Source organism: Pogona vitticeps, chromosome 1 (assembly GCF_051106095.1).
Source record: "Pogona vitticeps strain Pit_001003342236 chromosome 1, PviZW2.1, whole genome shotgun sequence".
Lineage (NCBI taxonomy): Eukaryota > Metazoa > Chordata > Lepidosauria > Squamata > Agamidae > Pogona > Pogona vitticeps.
This window is the reverse complement of record NC_135783.1, coordinates 106428053-106454312: the sequence shown is the minus strand read 5'-3', so window position 1 is coordinate 106454312 and position 26260 is coordinate 106428053. Positions and strand designations below refer to the sequence as shown.

The 26260-nt window shown below is 40.5% G+C and overlaps 2 long non-coding RNA genes across 7 annotated transcripts in view; one reads left to right on the top strand and one right to left on the bottom strand.

Annotated features, from left to right (window-relative positions):
• The window catches only part of LOC140706879 (uncharacterized), a 233181-nt gene that overhangs the window by 41936 nt on the left and 164985 nt on the right, over nt 1–26260 (top strand). For 3 of the 6 annotated variants that reach the window (XR_013538712.1, XR_013538703.1, XR_013538702.1), the window contains 2 exons: nt 1449–1513; nt 6760–13001. The exons of 2 other annotated variants lie outside the window; for them this stretch is intronic. This is a non-coding gene — a long non-coding RNA (uncharacterized LOC140706879). One more of the 6 variants, XR_013538709.1, reaches the window with a different exon arrangement.
• Nucleotides 9302–26071, bottom strand: LOC144584451 (uncharacterized). The gene is made up of 5 exons (XR_013538713.1): nt 25972–26071; nt 22348–22438; nt 19829–19874; nt 12432–18420; nt 9302–9421 (listed from the first exon to the last, which is right to left on the bottom strand). It is a non-coding gene; the product is annotated as an uncharacterized LOC144584451 (long non-coding RNA).

The window sequence follows — 26260 nt, the reverse complement described above, 5'->3', positions numbered from 1 at the left end:
CACCCCAATTTGTGAGCCTACCTGTTAAGATCATCAGGAAAGGCCTTCTTTTTTGGTTCCACCACCCTCACAGGCGCATATGGTGGGGACATGAGAGAGAGCCTTCTCTGTTGCTGCTCTCAGACCCTTGAACTCTTTCCAATCGGAGGCCAGGCTCGCCCTACCTGTGCTGTCCTTCCACAAGCAGACAAAGACCAAAGACCTTTCTTTTCAGGGAAATTTTCCTTTAAGTGACTGGCTGATCAAGGGGATTTTTTTTAAAGGGATCACCTTATTCTGTGTTTTAATTGTGTTTTTAATATTGATCTTGTTATGAGTTTTAATATATTTGTTTAATGCTTTATCAATATTGTAATAGTTTATTCAGTTTCCAACTTTGCTTCTTTTAATACTGTAAGCCACTTTGGATCCTCTAGGAGAAAGGAGGCATACAAATATTGTAAATAATTTTTTTCAAGCTGTGGGTCATCTTACAGAGCTTTGCCACATATTCTATCCATCTTTCACTATACCATTGTTTGGTAATTAAGAAAAAAAATCTAAAGAAGTGATGTGCCATCAAGTCACTTCTGATGTGTGGTGACTATATCAGTGGCTGACTTCAAAATTATCCTATCATTATCAGCTCTTGCAAACAAATAAGAACTCATGGTAGGTTGTTCTCTCTTCCTACTGTCCCCATTCTTAGCAATATTGTATTTTCCAATAGGTTCTGCTCAGATCTTGCAAATTAACATTAACAGCTGTGGCTTCCTTTATTGAGTCAATACATCTCATGTTAGGTCTTCCTCTTTTCCTACTGCTCCACCCCGCTTTTCCCAGCAATATAGTCTATTCTGGTCACATCTGTATTTCTATTATATGTACATGGTAGTATAGGCTCAGTTGATTAACTTTTGCTCTAGTGAGCGTTCAGGCTTGACTTGATTGAGCACCCACTTTTTCATTTTTCTTGCTATCTTTCATATCTGTAAGGCTCTCCTCCAACACTGCATTTCAGATTTCAAATGAGTTGATTTGTGCTTTCTTTCTTCACTGTCTTTCTTTAACATAGTATGGATGACTTTGACCTTGGTTTCCAGTGACACTCTTTGTTAACTCCAACATCTCCCTTTTTTATTCAAAAGGCAAAGGATCATCTTTTGGAAAACATGCACACAACATGTCCATAGAACTTTTGGTCTGATATAGCTTTTCTTTCCCAGCATACCTAACTCAAGGAAAAGATTTGAAAATTGGAAAATAGCTTTCTAGTCTGCATTCAGTGGCGTGAGCATGGCAAACATTATTTTACCCAAGAGGGTAAAGAGTGTGTATGTTTCTCCATTGTATATATTGTACCTACTCACACGTTTGTTTCACCATTCCATTAAGTCCAAAACAGCCCTTTAAAATATTTTTGTACAGAGGAACATATCCCAGCTGTTCTTCCTTCTGTCTTCTCACAGGAGCCATAGTACAGATCATGTGCTCATCTTCTGGAATCCTCTGGTACTGGGTGATTCTACATGACGTAAGTTTCTGTTGGAATGTGAACGTAGTGTATGCATATTTAAACTCGTTTTAAAAAGCCAGACAATTCAATTCTTCAAAAATCATGTACTTATAAGTCAAAAAGCCAGAAAATGGCGCAATACTGCTGCAAAATATTGTGCCTTCATTGCCAGCAAGAAAAAGGATGCCAAGCTTTGCATAGCAAAGGGCAACCTGAATATTCACAGTATTAATGGCAACAATCAAGATGGTGTACAGGATACCTTCTTCTGCTCACTTCCATCCACACTTGTTGAAACACAGCTTGATAATTGCTTTGTGTTTGGGTGCAAAGTGCTTAAGTGATGAAAAACGGTGTGTGGTGTCACTGCCTTGGTTATTCAAAAAACTTTTTAGAGAGGACTTTGAATCAGGAGCGAGATGCCATGGCAGCATGAAATACATGCAAAACAAATTGTGGGAAAAACAAATGACATTTTAAGTGGTTCCCCTCCCCCCTTCATAACTTAAAATTTAGCACTCTACTATAGGGTGCTAAACCACTTTGGCTCGACATCGTTGTTTGTTTATTTATTTATTTTTAAAAGGACATCTAGGAAGAGCTATATTTAATAGCAGCATGAAGTAAATGCTGAACATGAGGCTCAGCATTAATCCCAGTGGGTGAGAGGCTGCTGTAATAGGAGATGACCTGAGGCTGTTCACAGGTGCAATTGAACTGAAATTGTATTCAAATAACAGCAGAAAGGCAGGGAACAAAAGCCATGAAATGAAGATACCATATAAAAGACACAGAGGAACACAGATGACTTTCAGGCAAAACACAATACAGTGACAAAATGAAAAGTATAATGCCAAATAATCTGGATTGAAATATCAGATAAAGTTATAAAATGGAAAATGAACCACAATTAGCCCTTTATAGAACACTACACTTGCCCTTTATCTTCCATCAACCCTCTAGTGAAAACTCACCAGTAGGTTAGCTGTCTTTGGCTTTCTGACTGAGAAAGGGAGACAAAGAGCTACCTAACCCAGAAAACAGGTGCCTGTGGATTGAAGGGAATTTAGAGGAAAATTAATCCTGGAAAATTCAGATAAGAAAATTAGGGGGGGGGATGTAAAATAAAGTAATGAACTCAGAATTTCATCTGTCTGTGTGTTGCCTATGTGCTTGCTGAGGGAATAAAAATAAAATAAATTCATGGGCCAGAAATCTAGCAGAGGAAAATCTAGTTCTTTGTCAAAATCATAAAGAAATTATGGTTAGGCAGAAGTATCCTAATCCACTGAAAAAACACAAAGGATTCTCTTGAACTGAAAGCAAACTAAGGCTGAAGTAAGTAAGTAAGTAAGTAAGTAAGTAAGTAAGTAAGTAAGTAAGTAAGTAAGTAAGTAAGTAAGTAAGTAAGTTAGTTAGTTAGTTAGTTAGTTAGTTAGTTAGTTAGTTAGTTAGTTAGTTAGTTAGTTTTATCTTGCCCAATTAGTGGCAGAGTCATTACTCTGGCTGGCTAACAGGACAAGATCAGAATAACACAGTATAATAATAAAAACATCAATAGAAATGCAAATAAGGCATCATAAACAGCATGACCTCTAAAAATGCAGTAACTTTAGAAAGAGAATAAAATTACAAGAGTAATAGATGGTCAGTGGAGAGAAGTTCATAAGTTAAAAAAAAAGACCACAGAACTATAAAATTTGCAAAGAAGTATAAATGGAGATGGAAGGTATGAGTGAGTATGAACATGAGCGTGAACAATTTATGTCCAGCAGCAATTGTTTTTGTTCAACAGGCATCCATAATTTTCCTGTATTCTGATGAACTTCTTTTTACCGTCATACCTAAAACCCAGTTCCGTATTAATGGAGGGCAAATTACTTTGCACCATCCTTTGGGATGCAGTTTCCCAAGGCCAGCATGGTGTCCACTAAAACCATACTGACTTTCTATATTTGTAAATACTGTATACATAGGTAAACATAAAACAACCAAAAGCTTAAAACAAGGGTAGCCACTGACTGTTGCATTGTCAAAATAGAGGACAGGGACCACCAGAAGGTAGGGACGTGGAAGACAAAAAACAGCAAAAAATGGAGGACATTTACCACCAAAAGAGATTATATTTTACTGCAATATTGCATATCCTAATTTAAGTTAATCTATTCAAGTGAGAATTGGAGAAACATCTTATTTGTTTGTTTATATACGGTACTTAAACTTATACCCTGCCCATTTAGTGGACAAGCTACTACTCCTGTCAGATCTATTCTGATTTGGATTCCTGCATTCAGTAGGTGGTTGGACTCAATGGCCTTATAGGCCCCTTCCAACTCAACGATTCTATGATTCTAGTCAGATATGCCATAATCAGGTATATACAATTCATCATAGGGCAAAAGGCTGACAAGGCCATAGGTCCTCATACTGAAAGAAAGATGTGAAATAAATTAAGTCAATAAAGCACAGTACTTAACAAGAGAAATAAGATATGTTGACGGAAATAGGGCAGGAGGACTTTGAGTGCAGTTTTTCAGAGACCTCTTACCATAACCAGAGCAAAGAAAGAAAGGAGAACAATAAAACAAGAAAAACAAGAGAAAAACAAGCCTTTGACTCTGTGTATTGTGAAAAGCTATGTTTTTTTTCTGAAAGAAATAGCTGTGCCTCAGCACTTGATTGCCCTGATGCATAACCTGTATTGTGGACAAGAAGCTACTGTTAGAACAGAATATGAAGAGACAAAATGGTTTCCTATAGGCAAAGGTGCCAGATGTTTGATCCCCTTATTTGTTCAATCTCTGTATGGAAAGTCAGACTAGACTCAGAAAGTAAGACTGAAAATCGGTGGAATAACTTAAGATATGCAGATGACCCCACCTAAATAGCAGAAAGCAGCAGTGACATGACATGACTCTTATGGAAAGTGAAAGAAGAAAGTGCCAAAGCAGGACTGCAGTTGAACATTAAGGAGACGAAAATCATGACTACAGGAGAACTACACAACTTTGACGTTGACAATGAAGAAATTGGAACAGAGATTTTGTATACCTTGGTCCAGTCATCAATCCAAATGGAGACTGCAGCTGAGAAATCAGAAGAAGACTGAGATTTGGAAGGGTAGCAATAAAGGGATTAGAAAAGTTTATCTTCTGTAAGGATTTGGCACTGAAGACCCAGACCAAGAACATGCACACTCTTGTATTGTACTGATCACCATGTACTGGCATGAAAGTTGGACTTGATGACACCAGACAACAGTAATTAAAATTAGCAGCCAAAGTACTCATTAGAACACATGGCAGCCCAAAATAGAGCATGATCTCCCTCCCCCACAGCTGAGCCATTGCCCCACAGCACTCCCCATACACTGAATGGCTTTATAAAAGCTCGGTCTTCCTTTACCCACAGCATAAACCACCGCAAGAAAAAATGAGTGACGGGAGACACAAACACTGAAGCAAGGAACTGTTTCTGAGCAGCTCCAGTTCCTTTCATGCTAGCAGGTTACTAAGGGAGGTCCTCAGAAGGAAGGCATGATGGACAAGGTAGTAGTCTCTGAGATCATCTATTTCATAACACAGACGGCCTCGTAGACTATTCTTCCCATTGGGTCTTCAATGCAAGGACTTCTACTGTGGGCCTCTCTAACCTGGTCCAGACAAACAGTAGGACAGGACTTTAAAAAGAAGGTGGTCCAGCCAAAACTCTGGGCCAATGGCCGTGCTGCTGAGAGTCTAGGGTATCTGGTGGTCCATTGAAATCTTTTGGAAAATGCTGATAATGCAAAAAATTTGGATGATAGTATTATACACTGAAAGTGAAATCAAAGCATTGAATCCAGTCATGCCCTTTCATGTGAGGATGCCATTTCCATTGGGATGCCTCTACTGGGATAAGAAGGGGGAAGATAATTTTTGCTGATGCTGCCCTTGCTCCTTGTCCTACCCCTCCAGAACAGCATGGACATTAAAGTAGTGAGAGAGATCAGATGGAGAAATGATGAAAAATCCCATTCTCTGTTTCACTGCTGCAGATCTTCAATAAAAGTGGAAAGAATATCTTCATTTTGACAGAGGTACTTAGAAACAATGTGAATTTAACTGAAATAATCTCAGGACAAAATAGCTCAATATTGAGAATATAAGCATTTTAATTGTTCCAAGTTCTTTTTAATTTACTTTATTGATCAGCATATGCATCTTCTAAACAGCTCTAATTTTAGTATAGGATTTTTTTAAAATTTTTCCTATACTATATGCATAACAACAATATGGTCAGGAAAAAAAAAGTTTTATTATTGGTAAACTCTGCAGAGTAAATGAGCCTAAATTGGCTTAAAATGTATACATAAATTAACCTCATTATGAATTACACAGGCAATAAACATTTGAACGCTCTCTCTGGATATATCTAGATGATTTGTAAGCAATTACTATCATATGCAGAAATAATGAAGTTTCATGGAAAAGACAAGCACCAATTCTCTATAGATCACTCAGGTCCATTGAACTGAATATTATCTGCTATAATGTACTAGTATTAAAGACAAGACTTCCTATTGTTCTGGATTTGAATCCACTGAAGTTAGTTTGAGTATTGTAAGGAATAGAGCTGGTGGTGTATGTTTTATTCAGAAGCTCTGTAGTGCTGTAAAACATTTTCCTAGGATTTTTCTGAGCTTGATTCCTTTCAAAAGTGCATTAAAGCAAGGTTATAAAAAGTGTGGTAGACAAGCAGGATAGAAATTATAGGAAAGGCTGTACAAGTTTCTTCCCGGGTAGGTCTGAAAAGTCAATTAAATTCTTGATTTCAGTGTAATTTCAGGGTTTCAGGCAGGGTAACCTTTGTACATTGGAGTCATTCCTGTGTTAACTTGCTATTACCAGGCTATAATATGAAATATGGTTGCAAGCTTTTCAAACCTGGAAGGTAGATAAGAATTCATGTTAGGAAAGGAACGTACTTTAGTGGTAAGGCATATGCTTTGTTATGCACAAGGTCCCAGGTTTGAGTTCTAGCATCTGGTGCAGGGACTCAGCAGCAGACATATTGAAGATCTCTGCTAGTCAGAATGGACAATTCTTGCTTAGGAGGACCAATGGTCTGACTCAGTAGAAGACAATTTCATGTATTCATGAGCTCTAACTGGCTTTGCCTATTAAGGGAGTGTAACAATGTAGGCCTTTTCCAAAGGTCTTAAAGCAAAATGCAAAGGACTTAATAGCATCATGTGAGGCATCTGCGTTTGCTTTTCCTTCCAGAAATCTTCATTTCTGAACTGAATGTGAAGTTAATGGGAGAATAAAGAGGCTGAGAATTGCAAAGAATTTTGAAGAACTCACAGAACACCACAGAAAAGACTATTAAAATAATAATGTTCACTAGAGATGGGACTTTTTGATTACAAATCCCATAATTCTCCATTCTAGGAGTTCTGCCTGACAGACATGCACCTTAGAGATATCTAAATGTGGCTCACCTGTGGAGAAAGGTCTCAGCCAAAAGGTTTGGAGGTTTGGCTAGGCCTAGCACCACCCAAGCTTCCTGTCCAGAAAGAAAGCTACCAGCTGGAACTGGGGTAGAAAAAATACAGATTGATTGCAAATGGGGTTCATTGGTTTCAGAATGGACAGGCAAAAACAATGACCAGCATAACTGTGTACTTTCCCTGGGGAGATTATGCCTTCATTTGTCAGTACATAATCAGTTCCACAATCAGTTATGCACCGTACTAGAGGGAGTAAATGGCTGCGTAGAGAAGATTCAGTAGAATTGACCACAGGGCATGTTTGAGCACCCCCCGTGCCCCCTTCTATGATAAAACCAACATGTAGTTGGAGAAACAGGCTCTTTTTATTGAGCCATGGAACTTTTAAAGGGCCATTTATTTAACAGGTAAATATGGGTATGAGGGAATTAACTTCACTCTCTCACTCCTTGGGATTTGCCCCTATATAATCTTTATTGGGAGGTGAGCCCAGCCTCCTCTACCAGTCCGAGGGTCTCTCGCAGGGGGGCCAGCCATGGGGTCACCACAGTTGGAGTGATGCTGTGGGATCCCCCCAAGTCTCCCTGGAGGTCAGCAGCAAAGGCTTCCTGCCACTCCCCCTGAATCCCCACTGGCAGCCCATAGGTACGGTAATCTTCCCAAGTGGCCTGTCTGAACTCAAGGTGGGCTTGGCTGGTGTCTCCCACATAATGGGCCAGAGGGTGGGGAGGAACAGGATGCTGACCATTATGAGGTCCAAGGGGGAGGCTGGCCACAGGGCTTCTGTTGTTTGCCCCTGTTGTTCCTTCTGACAGCAGAGAGCCCATTGCTCATTCTCAAGGCTCCAAGCCTCTCAGTGCCTTGCCTGGTCCCAGCAGACCAGGGTGGCTTCCTATGGTGGCACTAGCAGCTCTACCCAGCTGCTGGTCTCAGGATCATGCCCGTGGACTTTGACTTCATTGGCAACAGCAGCACCTCCTGGGCCTCCCAGGCCTCCCAGTCTATGGCATCCAGTCCTCTCCTGTCTCCCTCTCCCCCTTAAAGTCTGAATCCTGCCATGGCCACACCTGTGATCGTGAGGGTGTCCTTTGCCTCCCCCTCATCAACACCCCTGTCCACAGGTGAGCTGTGGGTAGAGAATCCAGCTGGCATTTTCTGAGAGATAAAGAACCCTCTCTTGTCACTAGCAGGGGGCCCTAGCCAGTCCCACAGCATGTCAAAAGACTGAAAGTGTGTCTAGTTTGATGAAGCTTTGTGTGTGTGTGTCTTGCAGTGACCAGTGGCAGATCTCATGTTCCTCCAGAGATAGCCATCCTGTGCCATGCTGCACAATACAGCTACAGTGGATCGTCTATCTGAAGTTATGAGTCTATATGGCAACACTATAGGGCAACACTTGTTTATGAATTCCCTGTCATCTGGGGGCCTAATGCAAGACTGGTCTCTGGCAATGGCTCATGACAGTGACTGTGGCTGAAATATATTTCAGCTGGCTCTTCCCTATTCACTTCCCTGTTCACTTGCATCCACTTGTGTCCTGGCGCTGATCCAGGGGCTGAGTCTGCTTGTGGACTGACATTTCTGTGACCTCCGTTATTTTCAGTTTGCACGAACAACTGTGTGACGTTCCTGATGGAGCCACTTTATGTGAAGATCGCAGCGGCTATGTGGATTTTCCAGTTGCTTGTGTAATGCTCAATTGTGCTGACATGATTTCTCAGTAGGATTTTAGCCAATGAAAGCATTGTCTTTCATGTAAAATCTTCACATAACATCCATCTTAATCCTCTTCGTGGACAGACTTACTTTTAATTCCCCTCCCCAAAACAAGAGCAGGAGTTTAGTTAGTACCGCTTTCTCTCAGGCAGATAACCTCTATCAAGCCACTCAGGAGAAGTGCTTGAACTTCTTAAAATGTAAAGCGTTCGGAAGGAAAAGAAGCTGGACGAAGATGGCTAAAGAAGCCTTCTGTTTAGCTCACAGCTGAGATTTAGCCTGAGCTTTACAAAGATTATATCCAAAAAGTTCACAGGGAGGCTTAGCAAAAGTTGAACTCGACCGTTATCTCAAAAAGCTTTCCAAGGCAGAAATCATCAACACCATCCCTGCCCTCATCTCTAGCAAGCAATTTTAAGCTGCTTTAAGTTTCAAATAGCATAGCTTGGGGGAGCAAGAAAGAAATTTTTAGGACTATTTCTCTCTGTAGGTTTGGGATTTGAAAACTAAGTGTATATAGTCTCTTCATCCAGAGGAAAAAGAACCAAGGAGATTATAAAACAGTACTGAAGAACTGCCAGGGTGTATTTCTTCAACATTGATGCTGTGCCTACCAAACACACAAGTACTGTTTTATACTTACAGTCTTCACTAACTGGGCTGGCACAAAGTTGTCCTTTGATCTGGAGAAGTGAGGTTTACACCACTGCTACACAGAACTTGGAAGGAATGCATTACAAGTAATACTGTTACTCTGTGGATCAAAGAGTGCAAGCTATATTTGTTTTCACAAGATAACTTTTTAATGAATCAAATAATATTTACTCATTCCTTCCAAAACATTGTTCATTGGGAGGTCATCTGGGAGCATTTTTATTGTGAAGTATTTCTTTTTAATACTGTACTAAAAAGTAACTAAAAAGTGGCATGTTAGTAGCAAGTTACACATGCACTACCAATTAATGAAAAAAGGAACCATAGAACGAATGCATAATTTCAGAAAATAACACCCAACATGTTTAGTTTTTTTAAATAGTGTTCCACATTTCTCAGTACAGTGGTGCCCCGCTAGACGCTTACCCCGCATGATGTCGAAATCGCTGAGTTTTTTGCGATCGCTATTGCAATCGCAAAATTATGGTTTCAATGGGGGTTTTTTCGGTTGTCGTCGATTAGGAGCCTGCTTCGCGAACCATTTGTTTGCTAAATGATGATTTTTTTTTCCAGCTCCACAAAATGGCTTTCCTTCGTAAAATGGCTTCCCTCCCTTCGCAAAATGGCTGTTTTCTGGACCCCTGCTTCAGAAGACAGCGATTTTAAACAGCTGATCAATGGTTCTCTATGGGCGATCTTCACTGGACGATGAGGTATTTCCCCATTGGAACGCATTAACCACTTTTCAATGCATTCCAATGGGGATTTTTTCTTTTTTTGCTTGACAACGATTTCACTTAACAGCGATTTTCCTGGAACGGATTATCGTCGTCAAGCGGGGCACCACTGTACTGACTGCAAGTTTAAACTAGCAGTTTCAGGTGAATAAAAATCTAACATTTGAGAAAATAGATCCTTTACTTTCCCAATCACTGGAAGAGTTAAACAAATTATTGATGGATTAGCCCTTATGATTAGAGGTGAAGCTGACTGGACATTGTTATTTCTTGCCCACTTGAGTGAATATTGGCTGAATTGAAGCAAAAGCCAAAGTATAATTTTCTGTCTGTTCCTCCTTGGTAAACAAAGTGCTGCTTCCATGATTGTTAGGGGTGCATGTGCATGCAGGCTTGATGTGCGCCCATGAGAATTGTGGCAGTGGTGTTTGGTTTACCAAGGAGGAACAGATGAAAAGTTACACGTTGACTTGACCTACAAACAGGATTTTGATCATTATCTGAGAACTTCTCATTTTCATTTCTACTTGCTACTCTTTTAATAAAATCAGCCAATATCTACAGATTTCAGACTGACCAAAAAAACAAAACAAAACAAAACAAAAAAACCCTTACTGTTGCTTCTTCTAATTGAAATAAGGGAGGTATAAAATAATTGCCTGTCTGGAATTCATGTTATTATTACTTTGCTAAGTCAAATACAAACCATTGCAGAGTCTGAAAGATCCATATTTCAGGACTTACATTGAGACTTGGAGATATTATTCCAAATCAAGAAAGAGATTTTCCAGGTTATCTTACTAAAATGCCAAATTCTAAGGTTGCCTTAGACTGGTATTTTGGACAGAACTGTCTCTCCAGAGCAACAGAGGCCACAGTCACACTAGGGAAATGCCCCTGTTCTTTCTTGCGTCTTCTGCTTCCTGTACAGTTACACATTGTGGTCACCTGGCATATATCCTGTGATAGTGATTCATACATTTGTAACTGTTCTCCTTTTGGGGGGGGGGTGAATTAGATGTGATATGTTTGTCTACACCCTTCAAGCAGGATATATCCCCTTCCTTTTCTTGTGCCTTTCTCTGCCCTTTAAAAAAAGTGTGGGTACATCGCTGTGTCAGCAAAATCCCTTGCTGACCACATACTGATCTGAGCCATTTCTTCCTATTTCTATGCTTTGTTAATGTTTGTGGAAAAGAAGCCACAATGCACTGCAGTGGCAGTCAAAAGACAGTAGGGGGACTGATGCTCTGTATTTGACAGAAGTATACCAAAACACCAACATTCCCATTTGAAAATTAATAAAACAAAATTAAGGGAGTTGAATGACAGAGGTTGAGGGAGGTGGGACTGCATGCCAGAGGCGTAAGACAGAGGCATGCCAGAGATTTTGGAGCACACACTCAATAGGATGTTGGTTGCACTGTGCAATGAAACACAGAACAAATATAGTAGTAGCTCCCAGCATGCTGGATTTGATGTGGAGATAGCATGGAGGTGAGCAAAATAATCAGTAATGGCCTTGCATCTTCTGAACCCAAAAATGGGTCAAAATTCACAAGGAGTAACTCAGAAACATTTTGCTGGTGTGACCATAGCCAGAGTCTCTTCAAGTGAGAATGGTGCATCTTCAGCACATGACTCCTCTCTCTGCCTAATAACAGGGCAGGCCCAGTCCCTTGTTAAGTTGTAATTGTAATATAACTTAGCTATACTTTTGTAAGTGGAAAAGGAATTCACTAGTAACTAACTATTTAATTTGTAATTTATAACTTCCAAGCTCTGATTCCCTTGCTACGCAAAGACCAAAAATGAAAAAAGGAGCCAGTTCATATGAGATCTATTTTCCCCTGACAGCAATCTCTTGCTCCTATGTAACTATCTTTCACAAAGTCCAATTGTCACTAGGTCACTTTAAAAGAAAGCAAAATGGCAAAAGGATTTGCTAAATAAGCGTAGCATTTTAAGGCAACCATAAACTCTTGTAGGAAATTTAACAATGTGGCTACTTGTCAAAAAACTTGTTGTATGAATTAATGTACTGTTCTGACAATATTCAGAATAGAAATGTTAACATTTGTGGGACAAATGTGTCTGTGAATAGATTTAATGCAAAATGGAGTAAGATCAGCATTTTAGTGCTTTAAAAATGCCCTTTAGTTAATTAATGAGATGTCTAGTCAAAGTGTTACAGGGCTGTTTTAACTAATTAATTTTGCCTACTCCTGTGCACATTTTTGTATGTCTAATGTATTTAATTACAAAACATAACCCAGCTGTTACCACCAATTTCAGTCACAAAAGGCATTTACACTAATGACTACATTGGGAAACGTACCAAAAAATGGCCTGTTTTAACAAGCAACGGTAGTCACTGTTGTGTAGTAGTTAATGTGTTCGGTTCACATCCCCGCTCAGAGATGAAGTTCCTTCAGTGACCTTGGACCAGTCATATGCTTTTTGCCTGAATTAATTTACAAGACAGTTAGGAAGATACATGATAAAGAAGAGACTGAGGTTGTATTGTACTCAGGTGACTGGAGAAAAGGTGGGATATAGCAGGGATAAATGAAATGAACAAATTATGTCCTCATCTAACCACCATTTGGTTGCATATATATGTTTCCCACAGCATGTACACTGATTTACTTCCTCCATCCATTGGTGACTTGCTGTTGTTGATAACCAGACTCGGGTGTCATAAACATATTTTGTAAGTAGTGAGCACAAGAGGGCCTTCAGGAGTGGCTTCTTTGAAAACACAGGAAGAGCCAAGGGCCATGGTGTTCTACCAGGTTTAGCAGCCAGAATTAAATTTGTATAGAACTTCACATTTTTAAAAAATGGATATCCAGATTCAGCTTGTAAGGACAAAGGAAATAAACATCCATCATTTTTGAAGCCATAACATTAATAGTTTGGGCTTTCTGTTCTTTGTTCTTGATGTACTCTCTATTTGTGTTTGTATGTGTTAATTTGAAGAGATTAAGTATTGGGCAGCAAAAAGACTGCAAAATATTTAGTTTATGTGAGGATTATAGAAGAAATGCTGAAATTGGACAGCAAGCTTCTACCATAAGGAATGACACTTACTGAAACTACATGTTTGGACCAGTTCTTACAACACTCCACACTCTCATTGAAACCACCACTTGACTGGCACAAACTTCGGAAAAGAGATGAATGAAGAGCTGTTACAAAGTGATAGTTTTACCTGTATGTATTTGTGGTTGGAAGGCAGTGATCAATGACAGAGAAGTCTTAAGTGACAAGATTAGTTTGTGCTTGACAGTATACATTTTAACCTATACTTAAAGTAATTGATATGCGTTTTTGTCTCTTTCCAACATAAAATTTCTAAACCAATTTTCCATCAAAATACTTCTCCCAATAGTGAAAAATGCCATTTCCCTCACAGCAACAGATCAGTTGTAAAATCTTCACCAATCTACTCAGAAAAGGGTCCCATTGAACTAAATTATGCTGATTCATAAATAGCTAGGATTTTGCATTAATTAACTCAATGTTGTTGTTGCTGATGCTGCTGTTGTGTACTGTCAAGTTGCCTCTGACTAATGGCATTTATTATGGAATGAATGACCTTCGAAAAGTCCTGTTCTCAGCAGCCCTCCTTATAAAATTCAAGCCTTTGGATTCCTTGATGGAGTCAATCCATCTCATTTTTGATTTTCCTCTTTTCCTGCTGCCTTCACCCTTTCCAAGCATCATTTCTTTTCCATACAATATTGTCTTCTCATGATGTTCCCAAAGTATGAAAGGCTCCATTTCATCCTTTTAGCCTCCAGAGATAGGCTTGATATGCTTTAGGACCCACTGGTTTGTCTTTCTGGCAATCCAAGGTATCTACATAGCTCTCCTCCAGCTTCATATTTCAAACATTTTTTGAAATGTCAGCTTTTTTTCACTGTCCAGTTTTCACACCCAAAAATGATGTCAGAAATACAAGAGTGTGGATGATCTTACCTTTCGTCTCCAGTGACACCTCCTTACACTTGATGACATTTTAAAATTTCTTCATTGCCACCCTTATGAATCTCAGCCGTCTTCCGAGAAATCTGTATTACATATAAGTAATATGTAATACATATAATACATATAAGTAATATGTTTGAACCCCTCCTTCCTGAGCTTTAGGAAGCAAGTTAAAACCTGGGTCTTTACTCAGGCCTTTGGGAACCTTTTTTGTTGTTTAGTCATTAAGTCGTGTCTGACTCTTCGTGACCCCCATGGACCAGAACACGCCAGGCCCTCCTGTCTTCCACTGCCTCCTGGAGTTTGGTCAAATTCATGTTGGTAGCTTCGGTGACATTGTCCACCCATCTCGTCCTCTGTCGTCCCCTTCTCCTCTTGCCTTCACACTTTCCCAACATCAGGGTCTTTTCCAGGGAGTATTCTCTTCTCATCAGATGGCCAGCTTCAAGATCTGTCCTTCCAGTGAACACTCAGGGTTGATTTCCTTCAAAATGGATAGGTTTGTTCTCTTTGCAGTCCAGGGGACTCTCAAGAGTCTCCTCCAGCACCACAATTCAAAAGCATCAATTCTTCGGTGGTGAGCCTTCTTTATGATCCAGCTCTCACTTCCATACATCGCTACTGGAAAAACCATAGCTTTGACTACGCGGACCTTTGTCGGCAAGGTGATGTCTCTGGTTTTTAAGATGCTATTTAGGCTTGTCATCGCTTTCCTCCCAAGAAGCAGGCATCTTTTAATTTCATGGCTGCTGTCACCATCTGCAGTGATCATGGAGCCCAAGAAGGTGAAATCTGTCACTGCCTCCATATCTTCCCCTTCTATTTGCCAGGAGGTGATGGGACCAGTGGCCATGATCTTAGTTTTTTTGATGTTGAGCTTCAGACCATTTTTGCACTCTCCTCTTTCACCCTCATTAAGAGGTTCTTTAATTCCTCCTCACTTTCTGCCATCAGAGTGGTATCATCTGCATATCTGAGGTTGCTGATATTTCTTCTGGCAATCTTAATTTTGGCTTGGGATTCCTCCAGTCCAACCTTTCGCATGATGTATTCTGCATATGTTAAATAAGCTGGGGGACAATATGCAGCCTTGTCGTACTCCTTTCCCAATTTTGAACCAATCAGTTGTTCCATATCCAATTCTAACTGTTGCTTCCTGTCCCACATATAGATTTCTCAGGAGATAGATAAGGTCAGGCACTCCCATTTCTTTAAGAACTTGCCACAGTTTGCTGTGGTCCACACAGTCAAAGGCCTTTGTGTAGTCAATGAAGCAGAAGTAGATGTTTTTTTCTGGAACTGTCTGGCTTTCTCCATAATCCAGCGCATGTTAGCAACTTGGTCTCGCATTCCTCTGCTCCTTCGAAGTCCAGCTTGTACTTCTGGGAGTTTTCGGTTCACATACTGCTGAAGCCTATCTTGTAGGATTTGGAGCATAACTTTGCTAGTGTGTGAAATGAGTGCAATTGTATGGTAGTTGGAACATTCTTTGGCACTGCCCCTCTTTGAGATTAGGATGTAGACTGATCTTTTCCAATCCTCTGGCCCCTGCTGAGTTTTCCAAACTTGCTGACATTAACAGCATCATCTTTTAAGATTTTAAATAGTTCAACTGGAATGCCATCACCTCCACTGGTCTTGTTCTTAGCCATGCTTTCTAAGGCCCACTTGACTTCACTCTGTCTGGCTCAAGGTCAGCAACCACACTATGTGGGTTGTTCAGGACATATAGATCTTTCTGGTATAATTCTTCTGTGTATTCTTGCCACCTCTTCTTGATGTCTTCTGCTTCTGTGAGGTCCCTACCATTTTTGTCCTTTATCATGTCCATCTTTGCACAAAATGTTCCTTTAATATCTCCAATTTTTTTTGAACATATCTCTGTTCAAAAAACAGATCTCAGTTGGGAACCCTACCCCTTTTCAATTTTATTCATAATGAAATTTGATGTCACCCTCTGGGGTTTTGTTTACTCTCTAGTGTTTGATCTGGCTGTTCTTGTTGCCATCTTGTGATCTAGGGATGCCTGTTAGATTGGGGATTTTAGTGTGGGTTTGGTTTGTGTGTTTTGTTTTACTTAAATTGTTGATTTATGTTACATTTTGTAGCTGCCCAGAGCAGTGACGTGTCACTAGATGGTTTGGGTACAACTCCAACCAACCAACCAACCAACCAACCAACCAACCAACCAACCAACCAACCAACCAACCAACCAACCAACCAACCAACCAACCAACCAACCAACCATTTTGCAAAACATACTTTCAATTGTATCCAGAGACATGCTTCAGCAGACCCACTGAAATCATACGTAAATCATTTTAGCAGCTTCTTGCTATGCAGTCCGATAAAAGGCTATTCAGAATTTTGATGATCATTCAACTTCCATGAGCCTCAGTTAATCTGGTGAGCTGGAGATGAAACCTAATGCATTTGAAGGACACCAGGCTAGACAGGGAAGCTTGATGCATAGAACTGATATTTCAGTCTATCAGAAGACTGTCATGTAAGCCAAGCAACTTAGTAATCATTTTAGCCCCAATAGTTATAGAAGCTTTTCAAATGCTCATTTAAAAATATAATTAAACATGTAGCTTACCATGCAATTTGCATGATTTTTTTCATGCAATTCAGAAACGGTGCTCTGGAAATTTTAATAAACTGCACTAATGACCATCATACTGGGGCCCAGTATGGCTTATAAACTCTATTTCCATGGTTTCTGTATAGTTTGAAAAAATGGAATGGAGTATCTATTTTTATCTCTACACTTCATTTTTCCTCAGGGGGACACTGAAGCCATGTTGATTAGGACTGGATGCCCAAACAGGAGAACTGGGGCCAGTGATTTCATAATACTGTGCTAGTCTCTTCTAAAATATTAGAGTTTAAGTGGCCTTTCTGAGTGGCTTAGCCTGCAGTAATAGGGCAATGAGTTTGATTATGATGCCAGTGCTGTTGGGAAATGTTATTAAAATATGAGCTATGTATGTACTTTGGTTTGAAGAACAAAAAAAGAGGTCATTATAAAATGGCCCATTGAGACACCCAGGAAAACTGTATTCTGTGGGGAGGGGGAGAGAAAGAACTGCAACCATATAACAGGTTGAATAGCTTTTCTCTGAGAACGTTCACTAAGATTTAGTATGAAGATAAGTTTAAGGATTAAGAAAAAACTATGAATGCTTTTAAATAATTCATATTTTCTCTTATCTGAAAGCTGCACTGAAATATTTTGAGATTCTAAATCACTCATAATTCCTGAGTAAAAATCTTTTAAGACAGAGGGGAAAAAATTAAAACCAGTCATCTAAAATCTTCCAGGCCTCCCTCAACACTCCTTGTGATATGTTCACAAGGTGAATTTGTATGAGGCAAGGTGAGTTTGCTTTGTCCTTTCTGTTCTCAGGTGACCTCTTGGTTGTCTTTCAAATCCCTGCAGACCACACACTTCTTCCATGACACTTTTCAGCTGTGACCTCTCAGAAAACTTCAGCAGTATCATGATGAATTGCCTTCTGGAACATTTTGTGCCTGTAACTGCTTCATTATATCCATTCACACTGGATTCTTAGCTGAAGGTTAAAGTTCCTGTCATTATGACTTTGTATACTATGTGAAGCTCCAGAGATATTGCATAAGGCATGCCAACCAAAGTGTTTACCAGGGAACAGAGAATATGAATATCTTGTGTTTCCTTAAAGAGGCAGAACACTTTGAGTCAGAAATAAAGATATTCACTATTTTGTTCACAATCATCACCCATTTAAAACAACTGATATGGTAGAGGAGGGAGAGTATCCACTGATAAGCAATCTAAATACACTATTTCACACTTGTACCACTGCACGTACTCTTCCTTTTATCTCAGCAACTTCACTTCTGTCAGCATGTTTGTTTCTAGCCCTTTTAAGCTTGTGCTACTTTCCTCCCACCTCACTCAGCTTCTGTATTTCACCATATCTTTGCCATGGCCTTACATCTTTAACAATAAGGATGTACTGTATTCCCTCTTCAAGTAATTCCTTATAAATCATGTTGCACTATTACAAAGCAATGCAATAATTACTGAAGGGCCTTTTTAAAAAATAAAACAAAAGCATTCTCAATTTTTTCCACACGTTAGCACAGAAATAGTAGGGGAACCATTATACTGCATGTCAGGCAATACTGTTTATTTTATCAATCTTTACTGAATATAATTTGTGGGCAACTGTACCTCAAAGAGGTGGCCCAAGGTTTGGGGGCAGGCTTCACCTGAATATTTTTGTCCAGACCACAACGAACTTTTGGTTCTTAATTTTTTCAACCATGGGAGAATTAGGTCTCAGCTTCTGTGAAAAGTAGAAAATAAGGTACCCAGAGGCAATTAATATACTAAAGATAATAGAGTCAGAGAATTATAGAGTTGAGTCTAACGCCCTGATGAAGCAGAAAATCTGCAGCTGAAGCACCCCTGATCAGAGATGGGCATGAAGCAGAACAATCATTTTGATTTGTGGTTCATCAAGGTTCACCAGGGGCGTGGTGGCGCTGCAGGCTAAACCGCAGAAGCCTGTGCTGCAGGGTCAGAAGACCAGCAGTCGTAAGATAGAATCCACGTGATGGAGTGAGTGCCCGTCACTTGTCCCAGCTCCCGCCAATCTAGCGGTTCTAAAGCATGCAAATGCAAGTAGATAAATAGGGACCACCTTGGTGGGAAGGTAACAGCGTCCGTGTCTAAGTCGCACTGGCCATGTGACCATGGAAATATTGTCGGACAAATGCTGGCTCTATGGCTTGGAAACAGGGATGAGCACCACCCCCTAGAGTTGAACACGACTGGACAAAAAAAAAATTGTCAAGGGGAACCTTTACCTTTACCTTTAAGGTTATACATCCACAAGGAGAGCCACCCAGGAAAGGCACCTAAAGACACTAAAATCTTATTGGAGCTTCTATCGACTCTCCTCTACAGTCTTTCCAAGTTTGGTGAAGATTGGATTTCAGACTTCCAAGTTATAAACCCACGAAGTGCCCCCCCCACAGAAAGTGCAATTTATCAGCTAATTCAGGGAAACCAAACCTCTTCACCAAACTTGGAGGGATTGTAGAGGAGAGTCAAGGGAAGCTTCTCTGTAAGTTTGGTTTCTCTTGGAGCATGGGGGACATTTTATAGCCCAATGAATCAATGAATTTAAAACACTAAAATTCATGAGTTCATATTTATTGGGGCATTGATTTGTACAAATATTAACTGATAAATTAGTGATTTTTGAATGAGTTTGATGATTTGTTTTTTAATTTGTGCCCATCTCTATTTGTGATTTGAATCACAAATCACAAATTATTTTTTTTGATGAGTCAACAAATTTATTTGTCAATTTGTTTTTTTTACTTTAAAACCGTATAAAAAGGCCCCAGGCACCTAGAGACACCAAAATCACAGAGTAGCTTCTGCTGACTCTTCCCTACCATCTTTCCAAGTTCGGTGAAATTTGTGGTTTTGATGTCCATGAAGAAAGGGGGTGCCAAGAAAGTGCCCCCAAGAAAGTGCCCTCTAGCAGCTGGCTTGGGAAAACCCAATCTTCACAAAACTTGGAGGGATTGTAGAAGAGAGTCAGTAGAAGCTACTCTATGATTTTGATGTCTCTGGGTGCCTGGAGGGAACTTGTCTGGGGTGTTCCTCTTTGTGGGTGTATAACTGGGACATCTGAAACCCAACCTTCACCAATCATGGAGGGATTGTAGAGAATCACTTACCGCAGGAGATGCCGTTCTGTCCCTTCAGCGCTGTCTGGGGTCGGTACTGCAATTGATGCAGGAGAACGGGTTTAGGCTGAACCCGGACAAGACGGAGGTACTAAGGGTGGGCGCCCCCACAGTTGGCGGCTTGGGAAACTCCCTTTCTTTCGGGGGGTGACCCTCCCCACCAAGGATGGGGCCCGCGGTCTGGGGATCCATCTGGACCCGGCGCTCACCATGGAATTCCAGGTGGCGTCGGTGGTCCGAACCGCCTTTTTTATTCTCAGGCAGATAGCCCAGCTGCGGCCCTACCTTGAGGTGGGGGCGCTCACCACCTTGGTACATGCGCTCGTAATCTCAAGATTAGACCACTGTAACGTGCTCTACATGGGGCTGTCTTTGAGGCTGCTGCGGAAACTACAGGTGGTGCAGAATGCGGCAGCCAGACTTCTTAGTGGTGTGAGGAAATTCCAACACATCACACCCACTTTGGCCGCATTGCATTGGCTGCCCATCTGCTCCCGCATCGACTTTAAAGTGTTGATGCTTACTTATAAAGCCCTAAACAGTTTAGGGCCTTGATACTTGGCAGAACGCCTACTCCCACCAAGATCTACCCGTGTCACCCGCATGAGCCAGGAACTGAGGCTGAGGAGCCTAATGCCGAGGGAGGCCCATAAAGAAAAGACAAGAAATCGGGCCTTCTCGGCGGTGGCTCCTCGCCTCTGAAATAACCTACCTCCTGATATTCGCGCGGCTCCCTCGCTGGGCATTTTTAAAAATCAACTAAAAACACTGATGTTTCGGCAGGCCTTCCCCTTAGTCAATTCCTGATCTTCCCTCTCTCTCCACTCCCTACTGTCTGTCCCATCTTGCTGAAAGTTTTCCCTTATGTAAAATTGCTTTTAATTACATTGTTGTTGTTTTTTGTTGTTGTAAGCCACCTAGAGTGGTCTTAATTGATTAGATAGGCGGGATATAAATAAAATAAATAAATAAAAAATAAATAAATCAGAGGATGCTTCCTTGCAATTGTGGTGTCTCTAGGTGCCTGGGGGGCATTTTATAGTGAAATGAATTAACAAATCAAAAATAGCTGAACATTTGTTGATTCATATTCATTGAGGGGCATTGATACATATGAAAATGAATTGACAAATTAGCAATTTTTGAATGAATTTGATTATTCCTTTTTTAATCCATTCCCATCTCTACCCTTGACAGGTGGTCAATCAAATCCTATTTTAAAACCACCTACGAAGGACAGCCGTCCACATTGTCAAAGAACTCTTAAGGTTAGGAAATGCTTTCTAATGTTTAGTTGGGTTCTCTCTTTTTTATAATTTGGAACGATTGCTATGGGCTCTACTTGGAGCTGTAGAAAACAAACTTGCTGTATCTTCCATGTGAGTGTCCTTCAGATATTTGAAGATGGCTGTCATATCACCTCTCAGTTTATTAATAATAACCTTCGAACTGCAGAGCTGGAAGGGACCCTATGGATCATCAAGTCCAGCCCCTCTCAAGAAGGCACAGTGGGGGAATCAAACTCCCAATCTCTGGCTCCACAGCTGGAAATCTAAGGCACCGAGCTATCCAGCAGTTTTCTTTGAGGCTAAGCATATCAAATTCCTGCCTCACAGAAAGGTATTGATTTGGTTGCAGTGCTGATTTATGCTTTGAACCTAAAGATTATTGGTAATATCCTTGTGTTTGCATGTTAGAAATTACACTAGTAGTAAGATTTCAAAAGTGTGCTCTATTTACATTCCCCATTTCTGTATGAACTTTACTGAAGCAAATTCCATTGCAATCAACGGGGAATATCCCCAAACATACACGTTTAGGATAATGGAGTAAGCAAATTCTTTTATCTATGTTATAATACTGCAGGCAATATTTCAGTATGTCCTTCCATGGCGATTGTTTGTTTAAAAACGAGGACGGATGCCAATTCAAGCTCTTTTCCTTTATGTTACTCTGATGTCACAGTCCTATGTGGAGTTTCTTGAGAGTAAGCCCTATTTAATTTCATGGGACTTACTGCTGAGCAAACAGGGATGGCATATAGAGTGCATGTAGCTTTTTGGCAGAGTTTTTTCTGTCCTGCCAAGGTTTAACTCTAAAATAAAAATCCAAATAGTTCAAAAAGGGAGTGGGGGGGGGGAGATGAATCACATTTCATTCCAACAGTGGGCTCTGCTGACTTCTACTTCAAGGGCCGGCAAAGAAGAAATGAAAAGAAAAGAATTTATTTCTTGAGCACACATCAATCTTACCATAGTCTTTGATCTCTGTAAGGGTATTCATGGTCTCAATAACTACCACACTTTAATAGAAATAACTGAAACCTGGATTTGAAATAATTGACACCAAAGGGAAAATATATTAAATATAGTAATCTTTACTAGCCCTTTGTGATTCTTTTTCTAGGGCCGACATTAAAGGTAAACTAATCCTTGCTTTCTTCAACTAAACTACTGATTTATTTAGGATAGAGATATGTTTGTATATTATAAAAACAGGCAAATACATACCATTCACCAGGAAGATGCCCAGAAGTTTGAAGTCAAAAGGTGAGAGTTTGGGCATATCCCCCTTCTTTAATCTATATACATTGTTGATTGCCTGTCAAAGCAAAAAATGGAAGAGGCAAAAACTGGGATGGCATGGAAGAAGGATGCATAATATATACAATAGAATCGGCTGAGAATATGCAACTCTCAATCTGGTCTGTGTCTGAACAAGGGTGCACAAATGGGTGTCTGTTGTGCCCTGTGCTCCTCAGGAAACATTCCAACCTGATGCTCAAACAGGTGCATTATTTCTGTATTTCAAGATCGCACTGGGAACAAACAAATATTCCCACCAATGGGGAAATACAAATAGCTGTGACCTGGTGTGTGAGCTGGGCTGAATTATATAGTGCCATTATTTCTCAGGAACATGGCAGGCTTTAAACACCATTCAGTGTGCTCTATTGTAGATATGTACCTTCTCAGGAGTGGAGTTTGGCTACCTCCAAGTAAGGTTTCCACTTGGATCAAAAAAGAAAGAAACGGCTAGCACTGTGGAGGGCCAAACAGCACCAGGAAAGCGACTGATAAGCCCCTTTCCTTTACCCTCCGTGGAGCTGTACCTTTACTGATGGCTCTCTCCACTTTCTTGAAGTCACAAGAAGGCTAAATTATTGCTGTCTGTTTGAAATGTGTGTGTGTGTGTGTGTGTGTGTGTATGTATATATGTGTATATGTATATATGTGTATATATATGTATGTATATATGTGTGTGTGTGTATATATATATATGTATATATGTGTGTATATACAGTATATATACAGTATATATACAGTGTGTGTGTATATACAGTGGTGCCTCACTTAGCGAGGTTAATCCGTTCTGGATTAACCCTCGCCCAGTGAAACATCGCTAAGTGAATTTAAAAAGCCCATAGGAACGTATTAAAACTGATTTAATACGTTCCTATGGGCTTAAAACTCACCGTTCTGCGAGGTTCCTCCATTGCGGTGGCCATTTTGGATGCCTCGTTAGCGAGGCAAAACAGCGGTCACCATTTTGTTTTAGCGGCGGCCATTTTGGAACCGCCGATCAGCTGTTCGCTATGCTTTGATCGCGTCCACGTGATCATCGCATAGCGAAAAAAGCCCATAGGGGCCATCGCTGAGCGAACGCTCCGGCAATGGCCCGCAACCCCTCGCTATGCGGTTTCATCGCATAGCGAGGTGCTCGCTATGCGAGGCACCACTGTATATATACATACATTATATATGTATGTATGCATATATATGTATATATGCATGTATATATGTATATGTATATGTATGTGTATGTGTGTGTGTGTGTGTGTGTATGTATGTATGTATGTATGTATGTATGTATGTATGTATGTATGTATGTATGTATGTATGTATGTATGTATGTATGTATGTATGTAGATATAGGCATAGTATAACAAAGTGCTCCAAATTAAATTAAATAAATTAAATAACAAGGATTTGAATATATATATATTTAGCTGTTCAAATCCTTGTTATTTAATTTAATTAATTTAAGTTGGAGCACTTTGTTATACTATGCCTATATCTTAATGTGTTGTGAACTGCCCAAAGCAACCATTAGGAAGTTGAGCAGCATAAAAATTGAACAAACCAACCAACAAATGAACGAACGAACAAAATTGCTTTTTATCTACTCTGCTCTTTTTACCCTTAAGACTCAGGCATTCCTTCTCTGTCTCTCACTCTTCCATGCATCCCCTGCAGGCTGGTCTTAGGTACTGCAGGTTCAGACAGTATCAAGAAAAAATGCCTTTGTTGGGATAGCAAACATCTTATATGCTTGGTAACACTAGATATAGGTAAGAGAGAGGTTTTTAGGACCTAGTGCAAGCCAGGGCAAAGCACTGTGTGCATAAGGAACCCCTCATCATAAAGCAACCATGCATGCCCAGGGAAATCTACATAAGCCCTATATATGAAGTCCATGTATTGAATTAAGGAGAGAGCTCTCTCCGGGTGGGCCCGGATCACCGTTCCTGCATAAATAAAAAACCCTGGTAACCAATTTGCCCAGCATCTATCTGGCTTGCAATGCTGCACTTTCTCTATATCCCTCTCCTCCTCTTTATTCTTCTTCTTTTCTTCCACTTCTCTGTTCAACAGCTCAAATAAGTCAACACCTACCTTTTTGATTTTTTTCCACAGGAGCCAGCAAAAGATGGTCCCCCAGTGGTAGAGACTGGTCGCCTTCTGGCAGGGCACACCTAGCTACTGAGTTATACCCAGTGTCCATAACTGTTGTCTGTGCAGATGCCATTCCCACTCCCATGCTCATATTGGCCTGATATACCGCTAAATTCTCTGAGGCCCTTAGTGCTGTTTGCACCCCAAACTGTGTCACCTGCTGATGTGAGGCCGTAAGGACCAGCACTGACTGGCTCCCGGTGCCCCGCGGCCAAACACTAGCAATTTGAGTCGTGCCCAACGTGGTGATCACCTCACCTGGCATTGACCACCTGGCACTGCTACTGGTAGGCTGGCCTGGCAAGCCCCCCTGTGCTCTGTCTGGCCAATGCTAGTTCCTTCACCCCCATCTCACTGCTCCATCGATGACTGCTCTATGGTAGGTATCTCTGCCGCCTCCATGCTTGCCTGGGTCTGTGTGCTAGCCGATGCCAGCAGAAGCCATCCCAAATACTACTGGGGTTGTCTTTGCTGCATTGATGGAGTGGTTGCCACAGTAGACACACCAGAAGGGCTGGTTCTTTCTCCTTCTAGAACTGTAATACGAGACAACGTATTGTCACCTATCCTCTTGAGTTCTGCTAACTTCTGTGCTTTGGATTCCCTACGCAACTTCCTAACTGCCAGAGAACCTTCAGCCCCTCTTGCTTGCACCTTTCTCTTTCCAGGATGCTGAGCTTTTCACACATGGACCGATAATCTGGCCATTCCTCTTCATCAGATGAAGAAATCACTGGAGGGGTGTGTCGGGTAGTCTTGCGCTTAACCGTTTGCTTCCTCTTTTTTCCTCCTTGCCCTTTTTTAGGGGCCATATTGCTTATCCTATTCAGGCACTGGGCTATCCCCCAAACTCAAGTAAAAAATGCTCTCCATGGGTCTTAACACCCAAATAGGGAAAGGGAGGCTGTACTCAGCACCCTAACTGGGTAGTAGGCTATGGACAAGGTCATGAAAATACCCCAATTATATCATCAGGAAAATACTCCAAATACGAATTATCTGTAACAATTTATTTGTTTCTTTATTTTTATTTATTTACCTATAGTCATATGATTATGATTATGATTGTTGTTGTTGTTATTGTTGTTGGTGTTGTTGTTATTAAATTAACCAAATCCCTTGGTTTCCCTCTTTCCTTTCCCCCCCTTTTAAAAACATCTTATTTATGTGTCTCACCCATTGCTTTTCAAAATTCCCCTCCTTTAAACTAAAGCACTAAGAAAGGAGTGGACCTCCCTCTTCCCGCCCACTTGGGGGTGCTGCATCTTTCCCCCTTCCCTTCCCTTTCTTTTTCTTTTTAAACTTAATTTCTTATTTGTCCATTATTTATTTATTTATTTATTTATTTATTTATTTATTTATTTATTTACTTACTTACTTACTTACTTACTTACTTACTTGCTTGCTTGCTTGCTTGCTTGCTTGCTTGCTTGCTTGCTTGCTTAAATCAACAAGACGGAGCCTGCAAAGGCTCTCTACCACCCTCAATGCCTTTCCAGTCCAACTTGAAAGAATCTGTTCTTTCTTTCTTTCTTTCTTTCTTTCTTTCTTTCTTTCTTTCTTTCTTTCTTTCTTTCTTTCTTTCTTTCTTTCTTTCTTTCTTTCTTTCTTTCTTTCTTTCTTTCTTTCTTTCTTTCTGCTTCAATCCACAGCGCTGTCTTCCCTCCTCAATGCCAGCCCTGACAGG